Source organism: Acartia tonsa, chromosome 15 (genome assembly GCF_053477335.1).
Source record: "Acartia tonsa isolate MP-2025a chromosome 15, ASM5347733v1, whole genome shotgun sequence".
Lineage (NCBI taxonomy): Eukaryota > Metazoa > Arthropoda > Copepoda > Calanoida > Acartiidae > Acartia > Acartia tonsa.
Genome location: NC_137274.1, coordinates 129001 through 135000, shown reverse-complemented (window position 1 = coordinate 135000; position 6000 = coordinate 129001). Strand labels below are relative to the sequence as shown.

General features: G+C 42.2%; 29 non-coding genes across 29 annotated transcripts in view; 12 read left to right on the top strand and 17 right to left on the bottom strand.

Annotated features, from left to right (window-relative positions):
• The window catches only part of TRNAT-CGU (transfer RNA threonine (anticodon CGU)), a 74-nt gene extending 10 nt beyond the window's left edge, over window positions 1–64 (top strand). The window contains exon 1 of the tRNA in view: window positions 1–64. This exon is cut by the window's left edge and continues 10 nt beyond it. This is a non-coding gene — a tRNA (tRNA-Thr).
• A 59-nt stretch (window positions 65–123) lies between these two features.
• TRNAF-GAA (transfer RNA phenylalanine (anticodon GAA)) lies at window positions 124–196 on the bottom strand. The gene has a single exon. It is a non-coding gene; the product is annotated as a tRNA-Phe (tRNA).
• A 39-nt stretch (window positions 197–235) lies between these two features.
• On the bottom strand, window positions 236–307 carry TRNAQ-CUG (transfer RNA glutamine (anticodon CUG)). The gene has a single exon. It is a non-coding gene; the product is annotated as a tRNA-Gln (tRNA).
• A 73-nt stretch (window positions 308–380) lies between these two features.
• Window positions 381–453, bottom strand: TRNAV-CAC (transfer RNA valine (anticodon CAC)). Its single transcript has one exon. It is a non-coding gene; the product is annotated as a tRNA-Val (tRNA).
• An 85-nt stretch (window positions 454–538) lies between these two features.
• TRNAR-ACG (transfer RNA arginine (anticodon ACG)) lies at window positions 539–611 on the top strand. Its single transcript has one exon. It is a non-coding gene; the product is annotated as a tRNA-Arg (tRNA).
• A 51-nt stretch (window positions 612–662) lies between these two features.
• Window positions 663–736, bottom strand: TRNAN-GUU (transfer RNA asparagine (anticodon GUU)). The gene has a single exon. It is a non-coding gene; the product is annotated as a tRNA-Asn (tRNA).
• Window positions 737–1185: 449 nt separating this feature from the next.
• Window positions 1186–1257, top strand: TRNAE-CUC (transfer RNA glutamic acid (anticodon CUC)). The gene has a single exon. It is a non-coding gene; the product is annotated as a tRNA-Glu (tRNA).
• A 124-nt stretch (window positions 1258–1381) lies between these two features.
• On the top strand, window positions 1382–1454 carry TRNAR-CCU (transfer RNA arginine (anticodon CCU)). Its single transcript has one exon. It is a non-coding gene; the product is annotated as a tRNA-Arg (tRNA).
• Window positions 1455–1548: 94 nt separating this feature from the next.
• Window positions 1549–1638, top strand: TRNAI-UAU (transfer RNA isoleucine (anticodon UAU)). The gene is given in 2 exon segments: window positions 1549–1586; window positions 1603–1638. It is a non-coding gene; the product is annotated as a tRNA-Ile (tRNA).
• A 509-nt stretch (window positions 1639–2147) lies between these two features.
• Window positions 2148–2227, bottom strand: TRNAL-UAG (transfer RNA leucine (anticodon UAG)). Its single transcript has one exon. It is a non-coding gene; the product is annotated as a tRNA-Leu (tRNA).
• Window positions 2228–2355: 128 nt separating this feature from the next.
• TRNAT-UGU (transfer RNA threonine (anticodon UGU)) lies at window positions 2356–2427 on the bottom strand. Its single transcript has one exon. It is a non-coding gene; the product is annotated as a tRNA-Thr (tRNA).
• A 147-nt stretch (window positions 2428–2574) lies between these two features.
• TRNAA-UGC (transfer RNA alanine (anticodon UGC)) lies at window positions 2575–2646 on the top strand. Its single transcript has one exon. It is a non-coding gene; the product is annotated as a tRNA-Ala (tRNA).
• A 93-nt stretch (window positions 2647–2739) lies between these two features.
• LOC145308144 (U6 spliceosomal RNA) lies at window positions 2740–2846 on the bottom strand. Its single transcript, XR_013875980.1, has one exon. It is a non-coding gene; the product is annotated as a U6 spliceosomal RNA (small nuclear RNA).
• Window positions 2847–2917: 71 nt separating this feature from the next.
• On the bottom strand, window positions 2918–2989 carry TRNAW-CCA (transfer RNA tryptophan (anticodon CCA)). Its single transcript has one exon. It is a non-coding gene; the product is annotated as a tRNA-Trp (tRNA).
• A 140-nt stretch (window positions 2990–3129) lies between these two features.
• Window positions 3130–3202, top strand: TRNAA-CGC (transfer RNA alanine (anticodon CGC)). The gene has a single exon. It is a non-coding gene; the product is annotated as a tRNA-Ala (tRNA).
• A 44-nt stretch (window positions 3203–3246) lies between these two features.
• Window positions 3247–3319, bottom strand: TRNAP-CGG (transfer RNA proline (anticodon CGG)). Its single transcript has one exon. It is a non-coding gene; the product is annotated as a tRNA-Pro (tRNA).
• A 108-nt stretch (window positions 3320–3427) lies between these two features.
• TRNAS-UGA (transfer RNA serine (anticodon UGA)) lies at window positions 3428–3509 on the top strand. The gene has a single exon. It is a non-coding gene; the product is annotated as a tRNA-Ser (tRNA).
• Window positions 3510–3620: 111 nt separating this feature from the next.
• TRNAL-UAA (transfer RNA leucine (anticodon UAA)) lies at window positions 3621–3704 on the bottom strand. Its single transcript has one exon. It is a non-coding gene; the product is annotated as a tRNA-Leu (tRNA).
• Window positions 3705–3793: 89 nt separating this feature from the next.
• On the bottom strand, window positions 3794–3875 carry TRNAS-GCU (transfer RNA serine (anticodon GCU)). The gene has a single exon. It is a non-coding gene; the product is annotated as a tRNA-Ser (tRNA).
• Window positions 3876–3978: 103 nt separating this feature from the next.
• On the bottom strand, window positions 3979–4050 carry TRNAE-UUC (transfer RNA glutamic acid (anticodon UUC)). The gene has a single exon. It is a non-coding gene; the product is annotated as a tRNA-Glu (tRNA).
• A 3-nt stretch (window positions 4051–4053) lies between these two features.
• Window positions 4054–4126, bottom strand: TRNAV-AAC (transfer RNA valine (anticodon AAC)). Its single transcript has one exon. It is a non-coding gene; the product is annotated as a tRNA-Val (tRNA).
• A 131-nt stretch (window positions 4127–4257) lies between these two features.
• TRNAG-UCC (transfer RNA glycine (anticodon UCC)) lies at window positions 4258–4329 on the top strand. The gene has a single exon. It is a non-coding gene; the product is annotated as a tRNA-Gly (tRNA).
• A 71-nt stretch (window positions 4330–4400) lies between these two features.
• On the top strand, window positions 4401–4473 carry TRNAM-CAU (transfer RNA methionine (anticodon CAU)). Its single transcript has one exon. It is a non-coding gene; the product is annotated as a tRNA-Met (tRNA).
• Window positions 4474–4529: 56 nt separating this feature from the next.
• On the bottom strand, window positions 4530–4652 carry TRNAL-CAA (transfer RNA leucine (anticodon CAA)). Its single transcript has 2 exons — window positions 4615–4652; window positions 4530–4574 (listed from the first exon to the last, which is right to left on the bottom strand). It is a non-coding gene; the product is annotated as a tRNA-Leu (tRNA).
• A 76-nt stretch (window positions 4653–4728) lies between these two features.
• TRNAR-UCU (transfer RNA arginine (anticodon UCU)) lies at window positions 4729–4801 on the bottom strand. The gene has a single exon. It is a non-coding gene; the product is annotated as a tRNA-Arg (tRNA).
• Window positions 4802–4938: 137 nt separating this feature from the next.
• Window positions 4939–5012, top strand: TRNAI-AAU (transfer RNA isoleucine (anticodon AAU)). Its single transcript has one exon. It is a non-coding gene; the product is annotated as a tRNA-Ile (tRNA).
• A 90-nt stretch (window positions 5013–5102) lies between these two features.
• On the bottom strand, window positions 5103–5174 carry TRNAD-GUC (transfer RNA aspartic acid (anticodon GUC)). The gene has a single exon. It is a non-coding gene; the product is annotated as a tRNA-Asp (tRNA).
• A 75-nt stretch (window positions 5175–5249) lies between these two features.
• Window positions 5250–5322, bottom strand: TRNAK-UUU (transfer RNA lysine (anticodon UUU)). Its single transcript has one exon. It is a non-coding gene; the product is annotated as a tRNA-Lys (tRNA).
• Window positions 5323–5522: 200 nt separating this feature from the next.
• LOC145308239 (5S ribosomal RNA) lies at window positions 5523–5641 on the top strand. Its single transcript, XR_013876082.1, has one exon. It is a non-coding gene; the product is annotated as a 5S ribosomal RNA (ribosomal RNA).
• The last annotated feature ends 359 nt before the right edge of the window (window positions 5642–6000 follow it).

The following is a 6000-nucleotide window of genomic DNA, read 5'->3' as shown; positions in this document are numbered from 1 at the left end:
CTTAGTTGGTTAAAGCGCCTGTCTCGTAAACAGGAGATCCCGAGTTCGACTCTCGGTGGTGCCTTGATCCTTTTATTACTACTATCCATGGCTACACATACATAGGGTAAAGATTTGCAAAAATGCCGCGACCCGGGATCGAACCGGGGACCTTTAGATCTTCAGTCTAACGCTCTCCCAACTGAGCTATCACGGCTAGTTAAAATGATGTTGCTTACATGACTCTAAAAAGTTTAGGTCCTACCGAGATTTGAACTCGGATCGCTGGATTCAGAGTCCAGAGTGCTAACCATTACACCATAGGACCTTGATGCAGATCCAAACTCCAAAGGGTAAAAAAAAATTTTGTATAAAAAGAAAAGAAAAAAAACCTTATGTAATGGTTCCTGCCGGGATCGAACCGGCGACCTTGTCCGTGTGAAGGACACGTGATAACCACTACACTAAGGAACCATTGTCAACTAAGAAACCAAGCCAAGATACATAACAAACAGACATAAAATGTGCAACTACAAAGCCACGTCATTAAGTTAAGCCAGGTCTCGTGGCGCAACGGATAACGCGTCTGACTACGGATCAGAAGATTGCAGGTTCGAATCCTGCCGAGATCGAAAATTTTAAAGATTCGTTTGGCTATTAAAGAAAATTGCTATAAAATAAGTCGCCCCCGGGTGGGCTCGAACCACCAACCTTTCGGTTAACAGCCGAACGCGCTAGCCGATTGCGCCACGGAGGCTGATACAAGCTAATAACATTACATTATTTTTAATATTATTCTATGGAGCCTTAAAATATAAAAACAAAAAAAGATTGGTTTACTTATGTTGGTAGGGCTAATTACCACCGAACACTCATTAGCGCGGTCCGACTACTGACCGACACGGAAGCTCTTGGCTGCTGGGTTTCCCCTCTGGCCCAATCCGCCCCTCATTAAGCAACCTGATCACCTAGGACTCCCCCTAGGTGGCCATGTTGATGCCAGGCTTAGTGCGGACGCCAATTCAACGTGTTTCAATGGTAACCAGGCGTTCCCTGCCTCAAACCATCCCAAACTCTGACCTCCCAGTAGCAGGATTACAGAACCTCGCCACGGTTCCAGTCAACAATCATATCAATTTCTGTCACAATGTACCAGTTGAATTGCAATTTTTTTCATGTTTAATTTTGGGTATAATTACGCCAGCTTCCGTTATGGTCTAGTGGTTAGGATAGCTGGCTCTCACCCAGCAGGCCCGGGTTCGATTCCCGGTAACGGAAAAATACATTTTGTCGAACCCCCAAGTAATTATATCAACATCCCCGATCCAAAAAAAAAAGGAGATAAAAAAGATAGAGAATTGGATATTTCTAAGTTTTTACTTTTCAGCCAGGGTGACACCAAGCCTGCGTGGCCTAATGGATAAGGCGTCGGTCTCCTAAACCGAAGATTGCGAGTTCGAGTCTCGCCGTGGGTAACATTATCTTTTTAGCAAAAGTTGTTTTGGTTGCAGTGCTTCCAAGGTTTCTTGAAGGCAGTGTAGTAGCAAATATGGAAAGTGAAAGCAAGCTGCTCTAGTGGCGCAATCGGTTAGCGCACGGTACTTATAGACAGTACAACAAGTTATGCCGGGGTTGTGAGTTCGAGCCTCACCTAGAGCAAGCACTTTTTCAACCCTTAAACCTGGCAGGGTCTTCCACGAAAAGAGCAAAAATAAATTTTTTTTTACTTAATCAAAGCATTTTATCTTACCAAAATACTAAAATATTCTCTAGCAGTACCTCATAATATCAAATACAGGTACTGTGGTTCGATTTCAAAAATTTTTTGTAACTATGCTTTACTAACCAACAATCAATCAAGGAAAAAAGTTTGTTAAAGAATATAGATAGATTGGTATTTTCTTTTTACTACTGTTTTAAATCTATCAAGTTAATAACAAATTCGATAAAATTGACTGAATAACCATATAAATGTATAAAGATTTGTGATTTAAATTATGCCATGAAAAATCCTCCAATGTGTTTTGTAAAAATCTTTGAAACTTTTGATTTCATTGTTTATGTATGTACACTCAAGAATGATGAATCTTATCTGATCTAGAAAGGCAGAAGGATACTAAATTGTAATTGTAATTCATAGTAACCGAGTTATTACTAAAATAAATTTTTGACAGCTGTGGGATTCGAACCCACGCCCTTGCGGACTGGTGCCTAAAACCAGCGCCTTAGACCACTCGGCCAAACTGCCTGTTGTGCTGGCAGTTGTGCGAATAAGAAAAATTGTTTCTTAAGTTTTTTTTTCAGCCTTACTGTGTAAAAGCATCAAACACCTAAAAAAAAATTTGTTTTTCCAGTGAGTGATTTTACAAAATTAACTGCCTCCAGAGAGGATTGAACTCTCGACCCCTGGTTTACAAGACCAGTGCTCTGCCACTGAGCTATAGAGGCTTGCCTGTTCACGTGGCACAATTTAAACCTAGCCTAACCTAGCCTAACCTAACCTAACCTAAGCCATTGCGGTTGGCACCTTGTGTTAAAGACTTTGAAATTGCTAAAAGATTCATTTGAGTATTAGTCAGCTCATGCATTCAACAGGGGGATGTAGCTCAGTGGTAGAGCGCATGCTTTGCATGTATGAGGCCCCGGGTTCGATCCCCGGCATCTCCAATTATCAATGATTTTTGTTATTTCTTTGAAGTTGTCTGTTGTTCAAAATGAGTACTTTAGTGAAAAAATATTTGTATGGGGTTATGCGGACACAAAAATGTGGAACGCTTCACGATTATGCGTGTCATCCTTGCGCAGGGGCCATGCTAATCTTCTCTGTATCGTTCCAATTTTAGTATATGTACTGCCGAAGCAAGTACATTTGAGAATAGAATTTAGTTGTCCATAAAGATCAGCATTTGTTACACAAATTGCAAAAAAACAATTCTGTTGACCCTGACGTGATTTGAACACGCAGCCTTCTGATCTGGAGTCAGACGCGCTACCGTTGCGCCACAGAGTCAGATGTTTGAATTGCTGCAACTTTGAATTCATGCAAAACTAAAGGAAAGTCTTTTTTTCCCTTTTTTCTATCCACTATACAATGCAAGCGACCAATAGAAAAAAGGCGCTGCTTTCGTCCGGCCCCTATGATGGAGACCAGGGGTCGTAGCTCAGCTGGTAGAGCGTCTGATACGCATTTAGAAGGTCTCGGGTTCAAATCCCGACGACTCCAAATTTTTTTTCTTTTCAATTTTCAAAAGTATTAGGCAAAACCATGGGCTTGACCGGGAGTTGAACCCGGGACCTCTCGCACCCGAAGCGAGAATCATGCCGCCTAGACCATCAAGCCTGGCTTGTGCCCTGTTAACTGTCAGTAGCAACCTGTAATTCATCAATTTACCTGCCGATTGCTTCCAGCTGTGATCCTGGATTGATGGATGGCCGTCTGCCAGAGCCAGCAGTCGTGGCCGAGTGGTTAAGGCGTTGGACTTGAAATCCAATGGGGTTTCCCCGCGCAGGTTCGAATCCTGCCGGCTGCGAATTACAGATTTTGTTAGTTTCTAGTGTTTTATTCATTTTTTTTTTGCAAAACCAGAAAGTTACCTTGCAACTCACATGGCCTTCCTGGTATAGTGTTAAAATAAGTCTTTTGTCAGGTGTGGGGTTCGAACCCACGCAATCTTACGATTATGAGAGCTTAAATCTCACGCCTTAGACCACTCGGCCAACCTGACAGGTTGCCACAATGCGGCACTCATTGCAAAACGCATGAAATCACGACTGACAAGCACTGATTTAGCAAAGCTCCACAAAATAATTCTCGCGACGAAGATGGGATTCGAACCCACGCGGGCAGAGCCCATTGGATTAGCAGTCCAACGCCTTAACCACTCGGCCACCTCGTCTGTGAAAGAGATTAAGCTAGATTACTTGCAAAGCATACATAACAACAACAACAACAAACACAAAAACAACAAAGTAAATATTGCATCACTCGTGTCAAAAGACTTCCCACGCCGGGAGTTGAACCCGGGCCTCCTGGGTGAAAGCCAGATATCCTAGCCGTTAGACCACGTGGGATTCTGTTTCCGTCCGGGATCGAACCGGAGACCTTCTGCGTGTTAGGCAGATGTGATAACCGCTACACCACGGAAACTTGTTACATCAGATAGACAGCTTTATTGCCATAATTTTTTTCTTTAAACTCCTGACTAAAGTGTGCTAGTTACTAGGCAAAAATGTATTTGTGGTTTTCACTTTTGAGTACATTATAGTCCTGTACAATAAGCGTCAGTGGTATAGTGGTGAGCATAGCTGCCTTCCAAGCAGTTGACCCGGGTTCGATTCCCGGCTGACGCATTTTCATCTGTGTTGCCTAGGAGTACATTTTTGTACATTTAAAAAGTGTAGTAATCCTATATTGCCAACAAGCCTCCGTAGCGCAGTAGGCAGCGCGTCAGTCTCATAATCTGAAGGCCGTGAGTTCGAGCCTCACCGGGGGCAGGCAAACATTTTTTCATCTCCTGGTTGTGTTTTGAAAAAATGTGAAAAAATAGTTTTGTCAGAAGTGGGATTCGAACCCACGCCCTCATCGAGGACCAGAATTCTCACATCCACTCTCTATCAGAGAGCAAGGAAGTTGTCCTTGAGTCTGGCGCCTTAGACCACTCGGCCATCCTGACTGTTAATAAAGTGTTCACGGATTAAGAAATCCCATGTTTTGATAAGCCAAAAAGGTTAGCCAAAATGCAATGTTAGCATCCCATCTGGGGATCGAACCCAGGACCTTTGGATTAGAAGTCCAACGCGCTATCCTCTGCGCTAATGGGACTTGGTTAGAGAAAAGAAAATAGTAGCATTTGTTGACAGAAAACATTATGGAAGGCAAGAAAAAGAAAATCAAGTAGAGAAGAAAAAAAGTATGTAGTTTTTGTATTGTGCTTATACTTATACACATCATGTCAGTCAGGCCCGTTAGCTCAGTTGGTTAGAGCGTCGTGCTAATAACGCGAAGGTCACGGGTTCGATCCCCCTACGGGCCAGATAATACTTTTACCAAATTGAACAGTTTGCAGTGGCGGAAATATTTAATGGTAAAAAAAAGAAATTTCACAAGGTTGAAAAAGTTATCTCTCCCCGACCGGGAATCGAACCCGGGCCTTCCACGTGACAGGCGGAGATCCTCACCACTAGACTATCGAGGAATTCTTATAAATCAGCCATTTTCTAGTCGCTACGTACGTATCACACTGATTGGAGACTTGAACAAAAGATGGGAGCGCCCGAGCAGGGGCTCGAACCCTGGACCGTTAGGTTAAAAGCCTAACGCTCTACCGACTGAGCTACCCGGGCATCATGCTATTCTAAAATTACAGTAACAAAATTGTCTCACCAGATGGCAGCAGCATTTTAGTTCATGGTAGGCTTGGTTTTCTCTCTGTTTATTTTTGGTTAAGTGCAACCTGAGTTGTATAGAATAAATCATCCCTCCATAATTTTCCTGTATTGTAGCATTTTGCATTTAGTATAAGTCACATTTTCCATGGTCAAATGTCTACGGCCATACCATGTTGAAAGCACCAGTTCTCGTCCGATCACTGAAGTTAAGCAACATTGGGCCAAGTTAGTACTTGGATGGGTGACCGCCTGGGAATACTTGGTGTCGTAGGCAAATCTTTTCATCCTTTTTTATAAGTTGAGAAAAAAAAAACAAAGTCTGAGAAATGTAAACCAGACAACTGCTTATGTTCATTTTTTACACCTAAAGCCCTTATACAATGCAACCACTATGATATAATGTGTAGTTACTGTTTTTGTCACCAGATGGCAGCTCTATTTAGTTCCCAGTTAGGCTTTGTTTTCTCCGTGTTAAGGCATGAGTTTTGGGTTGACAACTATTATTGTTCGATAAAATGATATCTTTTAGTATCACACATACCTATTTGGATTAATATTTTAGTTACTTTGTGCTTGTATTTTATGAAAATTAACTTTTCCGGTCGGACCTTTAACAAATATCAAAAATATATG